Below are 21,807 nucleotides of genomic sequence, written 5' to 3'. Positions count from 1 at the left end.
TAACCCCCCTCCGGATTCCCCAAAGCCTGTCCAGCGTCTACAAGGCACGAGTCAGGGGCGAAATTCTCCGACCCCCCGCCGGGTCGGAGAATCGCCGGGGGCTGGCGTGAATCCCGCCTCCGCCGGTTGCCGAAGTCTCCGGCACCGGAGATTTGGCGGGGGCGGAAATCGCGCCGCGTCGGTTGGCGGGCCCCCCCGCTCGATTCTCCGGCCCAGATGGGCCGAAGTCCCGCCGCCGAAATGCCTGTCCCGCCGGCATAAATTGAACCACCTACCTTACCGGCGGGACAAGGCAGCGCGGGCGGGCTCCGGGGTCCTGGGGGGCGCGGGGCGATCTGGCCCCAGGGGGTGCCCCCACGGTGGCCTGGGCCGCGATCGGGGCCCACCAATCCGGGGGCGGGCCTGTGCCGTGGGGGCACTCTTTCCCTTCCGCCTCCGCCACGGCCTCCACCATGGCGGAGGCGGAAGAGACTCCCTCCACTGCGCATGCGCGGGAAACTGTCAGCGGCCGCTGACGCTCCCACGCATGCGCCGCCCGGAGATGTAATTTCCGCGCCAGCTGGCGGGGCACGAAAGGCCTTTTCCGCCAGCTGGCGGGGTGGAAATTCGTCCAGCGCGGGCCTAGCCCCTCAATGTTGGGGCTCGGCCCCCAAAGATGCGGAGCATTCCGCACCTTTGGGGCGACACGATGCCCGTCTGATTTGCGCCGTTTTGGGCGCCAGTCGGCGGACATCGCGCCGTTTCTGGAGAATTTCGCCCCAGGAGTGTGATGGAATACTCTCCACTTGCCTGGGTGGGTGCAGCTCCAATAACACTCAAGACGCTCAACCCCATCCAGGACAAAGCAGCCCACTGTGGTGATATGCATCACTGTAAATACACAAGGGGTTCATGTAAATACACTACAACTAAGTAAACACTAGAGGGAGCACCGGAGATGTCATGACATGCAGACATACAGCTAATGAACAGATAGAGTAGGACACGACCAATGGGCAGTCAAGACACCCAGAGGTGACACTACCACAAGGGGGCATTACACAACCCATATACAAGGACAGGGCGCACATGCTCTGTCTCTTTCCACAGGTGACACTTCGAGAGTAGGACAGGGGCAGATCAGAAGCATCACACCCACCACGTGGCTTAGAGCAGACTGGTTAGTTAGATTGAGTTACTATAGCAAGATTAGCAGGAGTGTCGAACTCATAGAGAACTGTGCTAATGGTTCAATAAATCACATTGAACTTACTTCAAAGTCTGGAGTATCTTTTGGTCAAAGCTGCATCGAGTTGCAGCCTGTGTTATCTCAGAGTACATAACACAACATCCGCTTCATCAACACCCCATCTACCACCTTAAAAATTCACTCCCTCCACCGCTGGTGCACAGTGGCAGCCACACTTCCGAAATTCACAACTCCACCACCTAGAAGAATAAGGACAGCGGGCACATGGGAACACCACCACAGGGTGTTCCTCCAAGCCATACACCATCCTAACTTAAGAACATAAGGACTAGGAGCAGGATTAGACAAATTGGCCCCTCAATCCCGCTCCGCCATTCAATACGATCATGGTTGATCTGTTCCCGGCTTTCCAGCCCATTCTCCAGAACCCTACAGCCCATTACTAATTAGAAATCTGTGTATAGAATTTTCAGTGCAGAAGGAGGCCAGTCGGCCCATCGAGTCTGCACCGGCTCTTGGAAAGAGCACCCTACCCAAGTCCACACCTCCACCCTATCCCCATAACCCAGCAACCCCACCCAACACTAAGGGCAATTTGGGACACTAAGGGCAATTTAGCATGGCCAATCCACCTAACCTGCACATCTTTGGACTGTGGGAGGAAATCGGAGCACCCGGAGGAAACCCACGCAGACACTGGGAGAATGTGCAGACTCCGCACAGACAGTGGCCTGCAGGGAATGGAAGCTGGGACCCTGGCGCTATGAAGCCACAGTGCTAACCACTGTGCTACGTGTTGCCCAAGAGTGTAGGTATAAGCTGCTCAATCCCTCTTCTTAAGACAAACCCACTGGAATCAATCTAGGGAACCTCCTCTGAACTGCCTCCAAAGCAACTACACCCCTACTCAAATAAGGGGTCCAAAACTGTGCACAGTACTCCAGGTACGATCTCACCAATGCCTTGTGCAGTTGTAGAAACACTTCCCTGCTTTTGCACTCTATTCCTTTAGCTATAAAGGCCAAAATTCCATTTGCCTTCCTTGTTATTACATGCTGTAACTGCATACTAGTTTTCTGTGATTAATGCACCAGGACACCCAGACCAATCTGCACCGAAGCACTCGGAAGTGTCTCTCCATTCAGGTAATAGTTGCCTTTCTATTTTCCAACCAAAATGGATGACCTCACACTTATCCATGTTAGACTCCATCTGCCAGATTTTGGCCCACTCACCTAACCTATCTGTATCCATTTGTAAATTTCTTATTTCCTTATTTCAATTTACTGTCCCACATATTTTAGTGTCATCTTCAAATTTGGTAGTGTACCTTTGATCCCTGCATCCAAATCGTTAATATAGATTGTAAATAGTTGGGGCCTGAGGACCGAACCCTGTGACACACCACTAATTACATCTTACAAACCGAAAAAGACCCATTTATCCCGACTCCCCGCCTTCTCTCAGTTAGCCAGTCTTATAATAATAATCTTTATTGTCACAAGTAGGCTCACATTAACACCACAATGAAGTTACTGTGAAAAGCCCCGAGTCGCCACATTCTGGCACCTGTTCGGGCACACGGAGGGAGAATTCAGAATGTCCAATTCACCTAACAAGCATTTCTTTCGGGACTTGTGGGAGGAAACCGGAGCGCCCGGAGGAAACCGACGCAGACACGGAGAGAACGTGCAGACTCCGCACAGACAGTGAGCCAAGCCGGGAATCGAACCTGGGACACTGGCGCTGTGAAGCAACAGTGCTACCCACTGTGCTACCGTATCCAAGATAATAAATTGCCCCTAACCCATGTGATCTTTTGTGCGGAACTATATTCCTGTTCCTTCAATGTCGCTGGAGCAAAATCCTGGAATGTCCTTCCGAATAGCACAGTGGATGTACCTACACCACAATGATGCAGCGATTTTAGAAGACGGTTCATCACCATTTCTCAAGAGCAATTAGGGATGGAAAATAATTGCTGGACTTGCCCAAAACCCATAAATCATGTAAGGGTTCTTCCTGTTTATTCCCTTATGTCCTCTTTCTTTTATTGTGCCGTTATCATTTTTGATCCATGGGTGATTAATAGACATTTGTCTTTAAATCAAGTGGCAGAGAGTGAATGAGGAATTCAGAAGTTACAGGAGAGAACACTCTGCTGGTTTGAACAGAAGCTTCAGACTTTTCGGCACCACAGAGAGAGGTAGGGGTGGGAGTTGGCTTGATTGATCGGCTGGTGGCCAAGGAATTGGTCTAAAAGCCACACTCTGCCTGGTAACAGGCGGTGAGTGGATCCTATTCCAGAGGGATGGTTCTCAGAGACCTGAGGGAGCTGTTGAGTCCTGGTCACAGAAAGACAAGGACCTGCTTTCTGTCCCTCTCCAGAAAGGCTGTGAGTGCTGTATTCCTGAAGCTGCAAAGAACCCGAATGACTGAACAAATCTACAGGGACACCATTACAGGTGAAAACAAAGACAAGAACCTGCTGTCTCTCTCCCTCCAGAAAGTCTGTGAGTGCTGTATTTCTGAAACCACAGAGACCCAAAGGAATCTACAGTGAAACCTTGAACTGAAAACAAAGTTTGAAGAGGAGAAAGGTGCTAAAAAAAACACCATCTGGAAGAAAGACCCTTTTTCCCTTTTACTTAAGATTTTTTTTTACCCCATTCCTCCCCTCTGTCTTGTGTGTGTGCGTATATAGGTAGAGGGTGGGGGGGGGGCAAGTTAAAATAGGGAACATGGAATTAGATAATAGTTAACTAATTATGTTTTCTGAAAATCTCATGTTATTAATAAAAAGTAATTTTGTTTGCATGTCTGTGTGGGTTTCGCCCCCACAACACAAAGATGTGCAGGGTAGGTGGATTAACCACGCTAAATTGCCCCTTAATCGGAAAAAATGAATTGGGCGCTCTAAATTAATTTTTACAAAAATAAACATACAATTTACAGGTCCCGTGCCCCTGCAGAGTCTACGCAATTATGATGATCATCACCAACCCCCTCGCCGTGCAATGGAAGGAAATCTGCCATTCTTACCCAGTCTGGCCTGCATGTGACTCCAGACCCACAGCAATGTGATTGACTCTTAACTGCCCTGTGAAATTTCAGGCCGCTCGGTTGTATTCTAGATGGTGCCTCACCGTAGCCTACCCGTGGGCAATAACTGCCCACCTTGCCAGTGATGTCCACATCTCATAAGTGACCAGAAACATCAAGAAGAGGGGATGTGAGTTCAGAGAACTGAAATATATCAACTTTTTTTACTTTCTTCCCGTTGCAGATGCTAACTAATCCCAGGATACAGTGTCAGGCGTCGAGGTACCAGACCCGCTCCTGTGAAGGCACCATGGAATCATAAAAGTGCTACAGTGCAGAAGGAGGCCATTCGGCCCATCAGGTCTGCACCGACCGGCTGAAAGAACACCCCACCTAGGCCCACTCTCCGGCCTATACGCCTAATCCCACCTAACCTGCACATCTTTGGACACAAAGGGGCAATGTAGGATGGCCAATCCAGCTAGCCTGTATATCTTTGGACTGTGGGAGGAAACCGGAGCACCCGGAGGAAACCCACGCAGACACGGGGAGAACGTGCAAGCTCCTCATTGACGGTCACCCAAGGTCGGAATTGAACCCGGGTTCCTGTTGCTGTGAGGCAGCAGTGAGGTAGCACAGTGGTTAGCACTGTTGCTTCACAGCGCCAGGGTCCCGGGTTCGATTTCCGGCCTGGGACACTGTCTGTGCGGAGTCTGCACGTTCTCCCCGTGTCTGCGTGGGTTTCCTCCGGGTGCTCCGGTTTCCTCCCACAAGTCCCGAAAGACGTGCTTGTTAGGTGAATTGGACATTCTGAATTCTCCCTCTGTGTACCCGAACAGGGGCCGGAGTGTGGCGACTAGGGGAATTTTGCAGTAACTTCATTGCAGTGTTAATGTAAGCCTACTTGTGACACTAATGAAGATTCTTAAGATTATTATTATTAACCACTAGCACCAGAACTAATGGAGTGGGCCTTTTTGTCTTTGTGGTATTGTTCCCCTCTCTGATCCGCCCATTGCTGGATTTGAACCCTATATAAGCCTTAGCATGGGGTGGGAGGAGGGGAAGACATGAGTGTATGGACGGCAGGAGCATGCGACCTGTTGCAGAGGACTGGCAGCAACCGTGTCTATACCTACTCACCCACGCATGCACAAACGCATGAACCATCCCACATACATTCTCACTACACGCATACACGCGTGTGCGCACTCACATGTGGCAATCAATTGTGATTCTCCGCATCTCTGCCATTTGTCTAATTGTCTCGGGACTGCCTCGTGAGCACTTCCTGCTCATGGCAGCTGATGTTTGTACTCCAAGTGCTTTGCGCACTCCCCGCGCCCCCCGAGCCCTATTTCCGCCCCCACTCCACCACCAAGAAAACTCTCCACAAAGAGCGGCTCCAGCTCTAATCAGGCTGTGCCTTGACTCAAGAGGCAGAGCATGAATGCAGCAACGTTGGCTTCGGAATCCCATCTTTCTTCCAAGCTGAATGAAGTAGTTTATGGCAACTTAAAGAATTTCAAAGTGTGACATTTACAAGAAGTCTGTGAATAAATGAGCTGTTAAAGTGACCCAGTTAGACAAGCAATTAACAGATTAGCATTTGGAAAGGTGAATAAGGCCCATTATTGTTTATGTGCTCGAACTACAAAACTACTTCAAACCACTTAAATTAAAATAACAGCCTCTTTAGCATAACAGTATAGAGAAACACCAGCCAAATAACTATTGTTGAAGTTGAACTAAAAACCATACTGCAGTACACAAATAAAAGCTAAATACCGTGGCTGCTGGAAATCTGAAATATAAAGGGAAAGTGCTGGAAATACTCAGCAGGTCTGGCAGCCTCTGTGGAGAGGGAAACAGAGTTAATGTTTCGGGTCATGTATGTCTCTGCTCGCTCTTGTACACCGGGAGCTAAGGCCGTCTGCAGTCTTCAGGTAAGAGGCCTTGGGGGATGTTGGGAGGGAGATAATGGGCGGGATTCTCTGACACCCCCCCCGCCCACCCCCCGGGCCGGAGAATTGCTGGGGGTGCGGCGTGAATCCCGCCCCGCCGTCCCAACTGCCGGATTCTCCAGCGCCGTTTTTTCTGCGGGGGTGGGAATCGCGCCGTGCCGGTTGGGGGCCGTTGCCGGCGGCCTCCCCGGCGATTCTCCGGCCCGCGATGGGCCGAGTGGCCGCCCGTTTTCGGCGGGTCCCGCCGGCGTAAAATACACCAGGTCCGTACCGGCGGGACCTGGCTCTGCTCCCGCGCATGCGCCAACTCGCGTCGGCCAGCAGAGGTCCTTCGGCGCCAAGCCCTTTGACGCTGGCTGGCGCGGATTCCGCACCTTCCGGGCGGCCCGACGCCGGAGTGGTTCACGCCACTCCTCGGCGCCGGTAAGGCCCGCCCCGCCGGGTAGGGGAGAATCCCACCCAATGCAACCATGGTGCGCTAACATAGAATCCCTACAGGGCAGAAGGAGGCCATTCGGCCCATCAAGTCTGCGCCAACCCTCTGAAAGAGCACTCCACCCAAACACACTCCCCTGCCCTATCCCAATAACCCCTTAACCTAACCTACACATCTTTGGACACTAAGGAGGAACTTATCATGGCCAATCCACCTAACCTGCACATCTTTGGACTGTGGGAGGAAACCGGAGGAAATCCACCCAGACGCAGTCACCCAAAGCCAGAATCGAACCCGGGTCCCTGGCGCTGTGCCACCGTGCCGCCCCCCCCGGCGCCGTGCTACCGTGCCACCCCCCCATAATACCTTTGTCATTATACTGTCATGCATTCTGCCGTTATTAATTCCATGTCCGCATTTACCATGGGAACTGCATTCTGTAATTACACCTTCTGGTAGTGGGGGCACAGCAGCACCTCAGCAGAACAAGGGGACCACCCTAGCATGATGGAGAGTGTTTAGAAAGTGGAATGCCCCACCACATGGAGCAGCTTAGACGCATGTGTGGGAAAGCTAGCTAAGTAAATTCATCACAGTCCCAGGTGACCATAGGCTACTTTCCCCTTTGAGGCGGAGAGCAGACTGGTGGCCGTTTAACGCGAGGGTCACCACACCTCAGGCGGGGGGGCCAGGTTGATGAATAACCTCATCCGGTGCAGGAATTGAACCCACTCTGTCGACCTCGCACAGACCAGCTGACCAGCCAACTGAACTAAACCAGTAGAAGGATTGGGATTTATTTTAGTCACATGTACCGAGGTACAGTGAAAAGTATTGTTCTGTGTACAGTCCAGCCACATCATTCCGTACATGAAAAAAAAACATAGGACGTACATAAATATACAATGTAAGTTCAAAGACACAGGTATCAGGTGAAGCATGCAGGAGTGTACTGCTACTCAGCAGAGAAGATGTGTGAAGAGATCAGTTCAGTCGTTTAGGAGTCTGGTGACAGCGGGGAAGAAGCTGTTTTTGAGTCTGTTCGTGCGTGTTCTCAGACTTCTGTATCTCCTGCCCGATGGAAGAAGTTGGAAGAGTGAGTAACCTGGGTGGGAGGGGAGTCTGATTATGCTGCCCACTTTCCCCAGGCAGCGGGAGGTGTAAATGGAGTCGATGGATGGGAGGCGGGTTCACGTGATGGACTGGGCTGTATTCACGACTCTCTGAAGTTTCTTGCGGTCCTGGGCCGAGCAGTTGCCATACCAGGCTGTGATGCAGCCTGATAGGATGCTTTCTATGGTGCATCTGTAAAAATTGATAAGAGTCAATGTGGACATGGATATACTGATAGACTGAGGTGTAGAATGAGTTCAGCTGGAGCATGAACGGTAGCATGGATCTATTGGACTAAGTGGTCTGTTTCTGTGCTGTCAGTAGTATGTACCTTAGGCACTTCCATTGTAAACACAGGCATTGTCAATTATAATGAAAACGATGACAGGCGGTGGGTGCGTCCAGGTGTAAGATTAAAATGGAGGCCTACCAAGATCCAAGTGATCTTTTTGAGTTGAAACCAGGAACTGGATACAGGGGCGGGATTCTCCGACCCCCCGCCGGGTCGGAGAATCGGCGGGGGCCGGCGTGAATCCCGCCCCCGCTGGTTGCCGAATTCTCCGGCACCGGATATTCGGCGGGGGCGGGAATCGCAACGTGCCGGTTGGCGGGCCCCCCCGGCGATTCTCCGGCCCGGATGGGCCGAAGTCCCGCTGCTGGAATGCCTGTCCTGCCGGCGTGGATTAAACCACCTCTCTTACCGGCGGGACATGGCGGCGCGGGCGGGCTCCGGGGTCCTGGGGGGGGGGGGGGGGGGGGGGGCGCGGGGCGATCTGGCCCAGGGGGGTGCCCCCACGGTGGCCTGGCCCGCGATCGGGGCCCACCGATCCGCGGGTGGGCCTGTGCCGTGGGGACACTCTTTTCCTTCCGCCTTCGCCATGGTCTCCACCATAGCGGAGGCGGAAGAGACCCCCTCTACTGCGCATGCGCGGGGATGCTGTGAGCGGCCACTAACGCTCCCGCGCATGCGCCGCCCGGCAAAGTCAGTTTTGCGCCAGCTGGCGGGGCACCAAAGGCCTTTCCCGCCAGTTGGCGGGGCGGAAATCAGTCCGGCGCGGGCCTAGCCCCTCAAGGTTAGGGCTCGGCCGCTCAAGATGAGGAGGATTCCGCACCTTTGGGGCGGCGCGATGCCGGACTGATTCGCGCCATTTTTGGCACCGGTCAGCGGACATCGCGCCGATTGCGGAGAATTCCGCCCCAGGTTGCTCATCAGAAATGAAGTGGGGTCGAGGATTATCGCTTCAGATCAGTCATGATCTCATCAAATGCTTGAGCAGGCTAGATGGGCTGAATGGGCCTGCTTCTACTCCTATGTCTTATGGTATACAAATGTCAGGGCGAGGGCCCCCTGGGATTATCTCCACTGTGACTGCAAATATCTTCCAACATGGGAAGCTTGGAGTAGCAGTAGGCCACATCACACCCCAAACCTGCTCCACCGTTTGTTAAGAGCGTGCTAGATCTACCAGGTCAAATCTACTTGCCCATCTTATCCCTTGATTCCCTTATTGTCTAAAAATCTATCAACCTCAGAATATGCTCACTGACTGAGCATCCACAACCCTCCGAGGTCGAGAATTCCAAAGAGTCACATCCCTCAGAGTGAAGAGCTCTCTCCTCATCTCAATCTCAAATGATTGATTCCTTATTGTGAGCTCGTGCTCACCCCATAGAACATAGAAAAATACAGCACAGAACAGGTCCTTCGGCCCACGATGTTGTGCTGAACTTTTGTCCTAGATTAAGAACAAATTAATCTACACCCCATCATTCTACTGTAATCCATGTACCTATCCAATTACTGCTTGAAGGTCCCTGATGTTTCTGACTCAACTACTTCCACAGGCAGTGCATTCGATGTCCCCACTACTTTCTGGGTAAAGAACCTACCTCTGACATCCCCCCTATATAGGGCAGCATGGTAGCATGGTGGTTAGCACAATTGCTTCACAGCTCCAGGGTCCCAGGTTCGATTTCCTGCTTGGGTCACTGTCTGTGTGGAGTCTGCACGTTCTCCCCGTGTGTGCGTGGGTTTCCTCGGGGGGCTCCGGTTTCCTCCCACAGTCCAAAGATGTGTAGGTTAGGTGGATTGGCCATGATAAATTGCCCTTAGTGTCCAAAATTGCCCTTAGTGTTGGGTGGGGTTAATGGGTTATGGGGATAGGGTGGAGGAGGTGTGGACTTAGGTAGGGTGCTCTTTCAAAGAGCCGGTGCAGACTCGATGGGCCGAATGGCCTCCTTCTGCACTGTAAATTCTATGATCTAGAATATCTTCCACCATTCACCTTAAATTTATGTCCCCGTGTAATGGTTTGTTCCACACGGGGGAAAAGTCTCTGACTGTCTACACTATCTATTCCTCTGATCATCTTATAAACATCTATCAAGTCGCCCCTCATCCTTCTCCGTTCTAATGAGAAAAGGCCTAGCACCCTCAACCTTTCCTCGTAAGACCTACTCTCCATTCCAGGCAACATCCTGGTAAATCTCCTTTGCACCTTTTCCAAAGCCTCCACATCCTTCCTAAAATGAGGCGACCAGAACTCCAGTACTCCAAACGTTTTCGATTCCCGGAGATCAGAATTACACGCAGTATTCCAGGTGTGGTCTCACAGCAAGACTTCCTTATTCAAGCCTAAAAGCAAAAGTAATAACAGATGCTGGAAATCTGAAGTAAGACCAGAGAACATTGGAAAGACACAGCTGGTCTGGCAGCATCTGTGAAGAGATAAACAGAGTTAAGTTCCGAGTCCTCTCGCCTCTTCTTCAGAGCTGAAGAGGGGCAGAAATGTGATGGATTGTATAGTGGGAGGGGGGGTGTTGGAGATCGTGGAGCAGAGTAGAAGATCAGACATAGGTGGGAGCTCAAGGGGAGATGTGCCGGACATAAGACAAAAGGAGTGTTCATGAAGCGTTAAAGACGAGCCTTTATGCCATTATTCGTACTATCTTTAGTCTCTCCACAGATGTTGCTCAATCTGCTGCATCTTTCCAGCAGTTTCTGTTTTTATTCCTTATCCCAGTACTTGTAACGCCTAGCAACAAATACATGTAATTTTGCTTCTCAATTATTGCTACACTCGCATCCTACTTTTTCAGATTTTTTAAAGTATTCTGCTTTACTACCAAAGTGAATAACCCACAGTCCAGCCCACATTCCACTCCATCTTCCACCTTGTTGCCCACTGACTTTTTTTTCTTTTACTAAATTTAGGGTACCCAATTCATTTTTTCCAATGAAGGGGCAATTTAGCGTGGCCAATCCACCTAACTTGCACACCTTTGGGTTGTGGGGGCGAGACCCAGGCAAACACGGGGAGAATGTGCAAACTCCACACGGGCTCGGGGCTGGGATCGAACCCGGGACCTCGGCGTTGGGCGGCAGCAACGCTAACCACTGCGCCGCCGTGCTGCCCCTGCCCACTGTCTTAACCTGTCTAGATCTCATTGCAGCCTCTCCACAGAGTTTATATCCTTATCGAGCTTTACCCAGTCAGCAAACAAAATATATTCTCCACAGAGCGACTCCGATCGTTATGCCAATCTGGGATGGAAGACTGGAGGCTGGGAAGTGGGAGGGCGACCATCAGTACATATGGCTCGTTGCATCTAGTTATCTAGTCCTGGACCAACACAAAGTGAAGACCCATTTGAAAGTCTCATTGTCTTTGGCCGAGAGGTTCCTCAAAACAAGTGACGCCGTGTTGGAAAAGCAATGGGAGGAATTTGTTGATCCGTTAAGTTGTGTGTCCAGGAATGAGTAAGCGAGGGAGTGTTTGGCTTTTATTCCCTCTCCAATACCAGCAGTGAATGTCTGAGTGTTTTTATTTGATTCTTTACAGAATATGTTTTTACTGCATCCTCCTCGAGAGTTTAGTGCGTTTTCCACTTTAGTGTCATCTGCCAGCTTTGAAATGATGCTCTGCATACCCAGTGAACCATAACCCAGTGGGATCACGTCAGTACTTTCATGAGAGATGGAGAGAAGCAAATATTAGGTCAGAGACTTGGGAAAATGGGGGAATAAATAGTCTGCAAATGCGCCGTGGCTCCAGTTTAATTCCAGCCGCACTTTGGCTGGCAAAACCTCATTTTGTTTGAAAGTTTATTGAAATTTGACTGCTGACACGAAAGCCCCAAGGACTCTCCCACATAAAGCCTTCAGGCGTACTGCAAACACATAATGTGCACATAATTCAGTAAGTTGATATGAGTGACAAGGTTAAATAGCTGCTATCCCCAGCACTGTCTCCCTGACGCAATACCGATCCAGGTCCTTTTTTTTGCCTGTTGCAGATCGCAGTCAACACGAGGAGCGACAGCAAATGCTAATTTTACGGCAAGTTTCAGGGAAAATTACATCAGCGCAGATCAAATGACTTTTCCAACATTATTAATTTCATGCACTTGAATCTGTCCTTGTTTTTTTTTGCAGTGATTCCACAGTTTCCCAGCTCTGCAGATCAAGCTTCTCAATAGGGCGGGCAATGTAAAAATAACATTAGCGGTAATATTAGATCGAATATGATAGAAGCTAAAATGTACAGCGAGTGTAAAACACACCATTCAGCCCAGCTGGCCTAGAGAGAGAAAAAGAAGACTTGCATTCGTATAGCGCTTTTCATGACCTCCAGAACGTGCTTCTCAGGCAATGGAGTACTTTCTGAAGTGGAGATGCCGGCGTTGGACTGGGGCGAGCACAGTAAGAAATCTTACAACACCAGGTTAAAGTCCAACAGGTTTGTTTCGAATCGCTAGCATTCAGAGCACAGCTCCTTCATCAGGTGAGTGAAGAGATGGGTTCCACAACCCCATACACAGACAAAGTCAATGATGCAAGTTGATGCTTTGAATGCGGGTCTTTTGGGGGTAATTACTTAAAAGACTTAATTACCTGCAAAGACTCACATTCAAAGTATCATCTTGCATCATTGGCTTTGTCTATATATGTGTTTGTGGAACCCATCTCTTCACTCACCTGAGGAAGGAGCAGCGCTCCGAAAGATAGTGATTCAAAACAAACCTGTTGGACTTTAACCTGGTGTTGTAAGACTTCTTACTGTAATTTCTGAAGTGCTCTAATAAATTCTACTCACCTTCTGGGGAAAAAAGAGGTTTCTCCGGAACTCCCATGGGATTTATTGGTTATTATCTTATATTTATAGTCCTTCATTTTCCCCTCCGAAATATGTTGAAACATCTTGTCAAGGGGATGGCAATGAAGACATTACTTGGCTGTCTGACATTTCTCTGTCCTCTAATGAAGGTGCTTAACCCATTTGAAGAACCCATGCTGAGCATCCATTGAAAACAGTGGTCAAAGGAACATTGTGCAAATGTGCTCAAACACCATCCATTGACATTGTGAACAGCAACTGCAGAGATTCCATACGTTGTAGTGCTTGTCACTGGCAGCAAAGTTTATTTTCATCTATTCTTTCACAAGATGTGGCTGTCGCTGGCTCGGGCACCATTTTGTTGCCCATCGCTAATTGCCCTTGAGAAGATGGTGATGAGTCGCCTTCTTGAACCGCTGCAGTCCACGTGGTGTAGGTACACCCACAGTGCTGTTAGGGAGAGTGTTCTGGGATTGTGACCCAGCGACAGTGAAGGAATGCCGATATATTTCCAAGTCAGGACGGTGTGTGGTTTGGAGGTAATTTGACGGTGGTGGTGTTCACATGTGCCTGCTGCTCTTGTCCTTCTATGTGGTCGAGGGTGCGGGTTTGGAAGGAGCTGTCAAAGGGAGCCTTGGTGAGTTGCTGCAGTGCATCTTGTAGATGGTACTACACACGGCTGCCACTGTGTATCGGTGGTAGAGGGAGTGGATGTTTAAGATGCTGAATGTGGTGTCAATCAACATTTGCCCTAGATGGTGTCGAGCTTCTTGAGTGTTGTTGGACCTGCACTCCTGGTCAAGTGTAGAGTATTCCATCACACTCCTCACTTGTGCCTTGTAGATGGGGGACAGGCTTCGGGGAGTCAGGAGGTGAGTTACTCATTGTCGAGTTTCGAGCCCCTGACCTGCTCTTGTAATCACAGTGCTTATATGGCTGGCCCAGTTCAGTTTCTGGTCAGTGGTCACCCCCAGGACGTTGTAATCAAGCCAATACCCCACAATGTACTTTCACGGTCAATGAGTTTGTTTTTTGCTCTCTGAAAGGCATTACGTCATTCCCTCAGTAATGTATTGTCGTCACAAATCAGCCTTGATAGCATTGAGCGGAACCAGGCTTGAGGGGCTGAATGTCTACTCCTGTTCCCATGCTCAATGTCCTGAAGACAATGACACTCTCCTTGGGGAATGATTTCTCAATGCCTCCAGTAAAGAGAGAGAATGAACTTCATTTATATAGCACCTTTTACAAACTAAGGATGTTCTAAAGTGTTTTGCAGCAATGAAGTCAATGCTGTAAAGCAGGACACTGCACCCAGTTTGTGCACAGCATTCACAATGAGACAGCAACAAACTAAATGACCATCACTTTTCTTAGCGATGTTGTTTGAGGGATAAATATCATCCAGACCTGGGGACGATTCCCTTGCTCTTCTTGAAAGGAACCATCATGTCCACTCGCGTGGTAGACAAGGCGTCGGTTCAATATCTCATCTGAGTGACGGCACCGGCAACAGTGCGGCGCACCCCCCCCCCCCCCCCCCCCCCCTCAGTACTGCACTGGGAATGTCAGCAAAGTCTCTGGATCAGTCCAAAGATGTGCAGGTTAGGTGGATTGGCCATAATAAATTGCCCTTGGTGTCCACAATTGCCCATAGTGTTGGGTAGGGTTGCTGGGTTATGGGGATAGGGTGGAGGTGTGGGCCTTGGGTAGGGTGCTCTTTCCAAGGGCCGGTGCAGATTCGATGGGCCGAATGGCTTCCTTCTGCACTGTAAATTCTATGACATCTATGACATCAGCACTTGGAACCCGCAGCTTTCAAAAAGCTTACCCAATGAGCAACTGCAGTACCTCAGGGAGTGACAGACTGCGCAGTTGGCAGACTCATGAACAATGAGGGGCATCACAGCAGAGTCTAGTCCTGTCCACAGCTGATGTAAATATACACCGCACCCCCCCCCCCCACCCATCTCCCCGTCGACAGCACTGAATAGCAGTCAAGATTGACATAGTCCCCTACCCCCTCCCTATAACCCCAAGCACCAACTCAGCACCTGAACCCCTCCCCCCCTCCCCTCCCCCCAACGGCCTAGCCTGCCGGCCTGCCTCAGGAACCACACTGGGCAGCAACATGGGAACTGGGAGCAGAAATAGGCAATTCAGCCCCTGCTCTGCCATTCAATCAGATCACGGCTGATCTCTTCCTGGTCTCACAATCCCCCTCCAGAACCTGCTCCCCCTATCCCTCTAACTCGTTTTTCTCAGAAATATATCTATCCCCTTCTTGAAACCATTTAATGACTCAGACTCCGCCGCACGCTGGGGCGGCGAGTTCCACAATGTCACCACCCTCTGCGAGAAGTGGTTCCTCCTCGGCTCAGTTACAATCTACCGCCTCTCACCCCAAATCCCTGACCTGTGAGATTCTGTGAGTTCTGATAAAGGGCCATCACCTGGAACTTTCATCCCGCCGTTCTCGCCCTGGACGTTTGCTGTTGTACCAGACTTCCCCGCTTTATTTCCAATGTCCAATTGTTTATCGAATAAAGCCACCAGGCAAAGGGACTTTATTGTTCTTAACTTAAAACCCTGACAGAGCACAGCTGGCTGTTATGTCGTTACTGCAAACTCATTGTTAAAAGTTGTGACGTAAGCGTACTATGATTTCTGTACACCCGAGCGGCGAAAGAGCTAAAATTACCCTCAGAAAACACGCAGTGATTGCACCTGCTGCCGCCCCTCATAGCTACCATTCACTCAAACGGTGAAATGTGAGTGTGGTGTCGAGTCCTTTTTGTTATCTCTCCGTCTAACATCGCACACTGTCTGTCAGGTTTCACATCTCCAAACACATCTTTGGGTATCAGCAGATAATTAGCATATTGACACGTGACCCCCCTCCCCGCCCCACTCATCCTACTTCCTGGAGTGTCAACATGGCCGCTTCCGCACCCTCTCGTGGCTGTGGCCCTTTCCCGATTGATTTCTTTTTTTTTTAATTTAGCGTGGTCAATCCACCTAACCTGCACATCTTTGGGTTGTGGGGGTGAAACCCACGCAGCCACGGGGAGAATGTGCAAACTCCACACGAAGAGTGACCCAGAGCCGGGATTCGAACCCGGGTCCTCAGCGCCGCAGTCGCGGTGCTAGCCGCTGCGCCACATGCCGCCCTCCCCTGCTGATTTCTAAGTGCCACATCCAACGTTGTTACTTAAGTTGAACATTTTCATTTTCTGTGCGACCTGAGAAATGACCGGGTTGGGGGTGGAGCAAGGCCGACCGCTGAACCCTCCCCCGTTTGAATCCAAGTAATTCCGTACAGATTCGGCCCACCTGCAGGAAAGCAGAGAGTTGGGAGTTAGAGTGGGGGGGGCGTGGCGTTGGGGGGGGTGTGCTGCATTAACTGACGGACCCCGGACATTTTTTCTGTGCGAAGGATTTTCAACCAACTCTGGAATAGTAGAAACATAAGGTACAAAAGGAGGCCGTTCGGCCCAACGTCTCTGTGCTCGGTCTTTGAAAGGGGAGTCACACTTGCGTCCGCCCTCCCACTTTGATCTCTCTAAACGCGCACGCTCCTCATCCTCCTTATTATTCCTGGAATCAACTTCCATCGCCTTTTCAAGTTGAACATTTCAGATCCCAACGTGTTGGGGGAGATCCGTAGCTCCCGAATGGAAGAACATCAGGTCGGAATATCCAAGGCAAAATTTTAACTTGGCATGTGCCAGCAAGGAGTAAAAACAAAAATAATTGAACAAATAAACTTGTTATGATGTGGGCGTCGCTGAACATCAAATCATATATCCCGTACAGCACAGGAAAAGGCCATTCAGCCCATCAAACATGTGCTGGTTCTTTGAAAGAGCTGTCCTATTAGTCCCACTCTCCTGCACTGTTCCCACTTCCTGGCAAATGTTTTCTTTCCCCTCCAGTATGTGTTGTGTTCTTTGTGTTGCTAAATTCAGGATGGCTGTCGTAGTGATCACAAAGACCACAAATAGATTTTAAATTGACCAAAGCCATAAATTTATTAACACCACTTAATTGGATTCGACACTTACCCCAATATAATACACAGTTGATAATTAACATATAATCTACACTCACCTATGACTAATCTCTACACTATTAGATTAACTATGATCTGCTCTTACTCACACTTTCTATCCTTCAGTCTGTACTCCAGCTATCTCCTTAACTTCTCCCCCCCACAAGGCTTAGCATAAATGTCTTATATACTTGTACATCTCGCTCCCCCTAGTGATTGATTCAGACATTTCATTAACCCTTGCAGTTCTTACATTTATGATAATGTCACAATATGTGCCCAACTTTTCAGTGGTCTGATACAATAGAGAGGCTTGTTTGGCTTCTTCGGGAGCCAGTGAAGAGGCAATCGTGCTGTTGTGGGACTGGAGTCCCATAAAGACCAGGTAAGGATGGCAGGTTCGGGTTGTTAATGGACCAGTTTGGTTCTTGGCTTGACCTGACGGTTTCATGGTGGAGTTTTAAACACACCGGGCTTTTGTTTAGACTGAATTTAAATTCTCAAACAGCCACCAGGCTGGAATTTTAACCCACTTTCCCGGGACAATCAGCCCAGGTCTCTGGATTATCGGCACCATAAGCCATAATTCCGTTATTGAACTCGGTCCCATGAATCAGGAAGGTCAAGCCCCTCTCAAAGGCATCAATTGTTTTGATTTTTATGTTTCTGCCGGAGCTGAAAATTTTTTAAGCTTCACCCTTTGTTTCTAAGTCCCTTCTGTTTTAGAATTTAAGTCGCTTTTGAATAGGACGAGACCAAAGAGGTTATTTTGGGGGCGTGCCATTCAGTATCGTTCCCCAGAGCTCTCCTCGTCAATGCTGAACTGTCGAATGCTCGGTGTCGTTTTAGCACCAGGTGCAGAAGGAGGCCATTCGGCCCACCGAGTCTGCACCGACCCTCTGATAGAGCACCATACCTAGGCCCACTTCCCCACCTAATCCCCGTCACCCTATCTAACATGCACAGCTTGGGACACTAAGGGGCAATTTTAGAATGGCCAATCCACCTAACCTGCACGTCTTTGGACTGTGGGAGGAAACCGGAGCACCGGAGGAAACCCACGCAGACACGGGGAGAATGTGCAGACTCCGCACAGACAGAGACCCAAGCCGGAATCGAACCTGGGTCCCTGGCGCAGTGAGGCCAGCAGTGCCACTGTGCCACCCCATGTTCTACGTCCCTCACAATAGTTCTAGGTTTAATGAGAGGCCTCTCCATGTGAGACATTGTCAAGATGCCTGGAAATCCAAATACATTAGAAAGAGTGCCATTATCTAGTGTGTCAGTAACATTCACGAACAAAGTGAAGACGCTTGTCAGCTCAAACACCTCCCGCTCTAAACCGCTGCTATTGTAGCAGCTGCTAAAGGGGGGGGAGGGGTCTGTGACCCAGTAGCTGTGTGTGAGAGTCTGGAGGAAGGGGTTGTGACTTTAGTTAGGACATCCGTGCATCGCTGGGGATGGTGGGCTGTGCACTGGGCGTATGCCTCCTCTGGATTCAGAGGGTATTACCCAGCCCTTTCCAGTCCCGTCGAATGTGACCTTACCCCCTCCACCCGGCGGGTTCCCCGGCAGCGGGACGGGGCGAGCTACACAAAACGGGACTGGAACATCCCACCGGTGGGCAACGGAGAGCCGCCTCCGGGGCCAGGAAACACTCTGCGTGGCTGGAAAATCCCACCCATCGTCTATCTGGGCAGCATGGTAGCACAAGTGGATAGCACTGTGGCTTCACAGTGCCAGGTGATCCCCTGCTGGCAGCAAGCTCGCCACTGAGGATGCCTTTGGAGATGTGGCTGTCATCCGTATGGTTCATGTGACCCAGCAACGGAGCCGCCGCTGACTGAAGAGGGCAAGGCTGCTGGGGGTCCCAGTGCCCTGGTGCACTTCCATATTCAGCACTCTTGTCCTGTACGGAGACGCGCAATATTCACCTGAGGCAGTAGAGGTGGGAAGCTCATCATTTACTTTTTTATTGCTTTGCATAAGTTGCCCAGGCCCTGCTACTGTAAAGGAGGCTTCTGAGATCACAGGCCTGGTACACACAGAACTTTGTCCTTTCAGCTAGTTTGCTGCTGCCCCACAATCGATAGCTCAACTTCAGAAACAAAATTCCAAGGGCAGCACGGTGGCGCAGTGGTTATCACTGCTGCCTCATGGCACCAAGGTCCCAGGTTCGAATCCCGTCCCTGGGTCACTGCCCGTGTGGAGTTTGCACATTCTCCCCGTATCTGTGTGGGTTTCGCCCCCACAACCCAAAGATGTGCAGGCTAGGTGGATTGGTCATGCTAAATTGCCCCTTAATTGGAAAAAATGAATTGGGTACTCTAAATTTATATTAAAAACTTTAAAAACGAAATTCCAATGAAGGGGCAATTTAGCGTGGCCAATCCACCTATCCTGCACATCTTTGGGTTGTGGGGGTGAAACCCACGCAGACACGGGGAGAATGTGCAAACTCCACACGGACAGTGACCCGGGGCTGGGATCGAACCCGGGTCCTCAGTGCCGTGATCGATTTCTCAACTTTGACATGATAGCTGTGGCCTTGGCATCAAATAATCTGCTTATTGATCGCTGTTTTCCCTGACCTGAATTCCAATTGAAAGAAGATCGAAAGATCCAATAGTTTGAAAATGAATTTGCTGATTGTAATCGTATCGCTCCTCAATGAATGAGTGAGGGGAGGTCTGTCTGTCAGACAATGGCTGGATGGAAGGAAATTAAAAAGTAAGTGAGAGACAACAGGGGCAGCACAATTGCTTCACAGCTCCAGGGTCCCAGGTTCGATTCCGGCTTAGGTCACGGTCTGTGCGGAGTCTGCACGTTCTCCCCGTGTCTGCGTGGGTTTCCTCCGGGTGCTCCGGTTTCCTCACACAGTCCAAAGATGTGCAGGTTAGGTGGATTGGCCATGATAAATTGCCCTTAGTGTTGGGTGGGGTTGCTGGGCTATGGGGATAGGGTGGAGGTGTTGACCTTGGGTAGGGTGCTCTTTCCAAGGGTCGGTGCAGACTCGATGGGCCAAATGGCCTCCTTCTGCACTGTAAATTTTATGAAAATTCTATGAAACAGGAGTGAGTGAGAGAGAGAGAGAGAGAGAGTCAAACAGAGACCAACAAGATGTGGGCGAGGAAGGGGGCAGCTAGTGGGGGAAGGGGAGGGTGGGGTGGGAGTGGTGGTGTTGGCCTTGGCGGTGGATGGTGGGGTTGGCCTGAAACAGTCCTGCTCCACTCAGACTCACAACCTGTAGGGGCCCCCCATCCTCTGGAGGTTGAGGGGTGACCTGATAGAGGTTTACAAAATGATAAGTGGCATGGACAGAGTGGATAGTCAGGGTGGAAGAGTCAATAACTAGAGAACATGAGCTTAAGGTGTGAGGGGGGAAGGTTTAGAGGAGATGTGCGAGGGAAGTTTTCTACGCAGAGGGTGGTGAATGCCTGGAAAGCGCTGCCTGGGGAGGTGGCGGAACGGATGTGATAGCGACTTAAGAGGAATCTTGACAAATACGTGAATAGGATGGGAATAGAGGGATGCCGACCTCAGAAGTGTAGAAGGTTTTAGGTTAGACGGGCAGCATGGTCGGCACGGGCTTGGAGGGCCGAAGGGCCTGTTCCTGTGCTGGACTGCCCTTAGTGGCTTATTAATGTACTTTCTGCCTGACAGGACCATGCTTTTCCCCAGTCAGCTGTACCTTCCCACTCCCGCTAGATTTAAAGGCTAATATGTTAGAATGACGAAGCAGGACCCCCGATGTATACAAATGCCTGCGGCTGAATATCAGAGACAGGCTGAAAGGCTCCCAATTGGCTGATCTATCTGCTCAAACTGGGTGAGTAAAGGTTAAAACAAATTGGATGAATTGAAAGTGGGGAAGAGAGAAAGAGAGCGATAGACCGAGAGATGGCAGGAAAGTGTGAAAGGATGAGGGAGAGAAAATACATCAGAGAAAAGTCATGTTCAGACCCAGAAACGAATAAGCGAGTGAAAACTAGAGGTGACAGCTACATCGGGCACTTGGGTGGATTCTGAAAGGATTCTGCCCGGTGCCAATCTTCCTGATAGTCACAGTGGTTACTTCCGCTTTATTGCATTTGTAAACCAGCATTTGGCGATATTGAGTCTATCAATTCAGGTTTATCAGTGAATCCAGCACCAGCAAAGCCACCATCATGAACTCAAGCCATTAACCCACCAGTCACTCCACTCTGTTGCTAACTTTTGGTTGGCTCTTAATTTATAATTTGCTTTGTTTGTTTAACCTTTGCTCTCGAGTCGCCAGGTATCTTTATGATACCGCCACGAAGTTCAAGTTCAAGTACTGATCAATAACTCAACACACCAATTAGTAAGATTCAAATCAAAACACATTTATTATACACAGTAAATCACTACTCATGCATAAACTCTACTTTCTAGACTATTCCTATCACTAAAAGGCCTATACTTAGCTTCGGACTGGCCCACCTGGTCAGGGGGACAAATGGCCTTTCGTTCAAGTCCTGAGTCTGCAGGATTCAAAAGCTGGTATGGACTGGTAGCTAGGAGCGCCTATCTCGTAGCGTGCGCTGACTGGAGACTTACTTGGTTGATGTGGCCGCTTGGGCAGTTCACTCTCAGGCGTTGATTCGCGTTGTTGAGTGACCCTGCCAAGAAGGACGATTTGAACTTGGGGGCTTTACTTTATAGTCCCCAGGGGCTTCCCGCCCTTCGGGGCGGACTCCGTACCTGGTTCCAAATGATTTGACTGCGTTCCGATCATTTGGATCGATTTCTCCAATACTGGAGTTACTCTCTGATCGTTGGGCGGTCCCTGAATGTCCGTTGGCCTTCCTTTGTCTTGGCTCCTGCTGGCGCCGAGGAGTCTGGCTTGGCTTTATTCGCCTTAAGTGTTGCAA

The sequence above is a fragment of the Scyliorhinus torazame genome, chromosome 12, assembly GCF_047496885.1.
Source record: "Scyliorhinus torazame isolate Kashiwa2021f chromosome 12, sScyTor2.1, whole genome shotgun sequence".
In the NCBI taxonomy this organism is placed as follows: Eukaryota; Metazoa; Chordata; class Chondrichthyes; order Carcharhiniformes; family Scyliorhinidae; genus Scyliorhinus; species Scyliorhinus torazame.
The sequence above is the reverse complement of the archived record's forward strand: the minus strand, read 5'-3'. Positions refer to the sequence as shown.